Consider the following 434-nt stretch of genomic DNA (forward strand, 5'->3'; position numbering starts at 1 on the left):
TTAGGGTAGCGGAGATCCGCTTATCATTATCAGGTGGCGAGCCGCCGCCGGGATCCGGCGAGGCCATGACACCGTCTTGCATAGCAGGGACAAAGAAATTCTAGTAGCAGGCAATAAAGTATATACTCACGCTAAAAGAAAGAAAAAAGGTAAAAGGGTACCTCAAGGAGAAGAGTACCGTAAATACGGAAGGCAGACCGAGGCCCAGAATGCACGGGAAAACAGCCAAAGGAACGTAGGCGCTAAGGAGAGACCACTACTCGAACCGTCGCGATCGACCGTCACACCACGCCATTATAGATGTCGATGGCACTCACTTGGGGTGCGTTCCGTTTCTCACATAATGCGCATAATGCGTCGTTTATCCTTGTTGCTCACCAAATGTTAAACAAGGACAATGGATGCATCATGCACATCATACGCGATACGGAACG

Source organism: Trachymyrmex cornetzi, unplaced genomic scaffold (assembly GCF_001594075.2).
Source record: "Trachymyrmex cornetzi isolate Tcor2-1 unplaced genomic scaffold, Tcor1.1 scaffold385, whole genome shotgun sequence".
NCBI classification, from domain to species: Eukaryota; Metazoa; Arthropoda; class Insecta; order Hymenoptera; family Formicidae; genus Trachymyrmex; species Trachymyrmex cornetzi.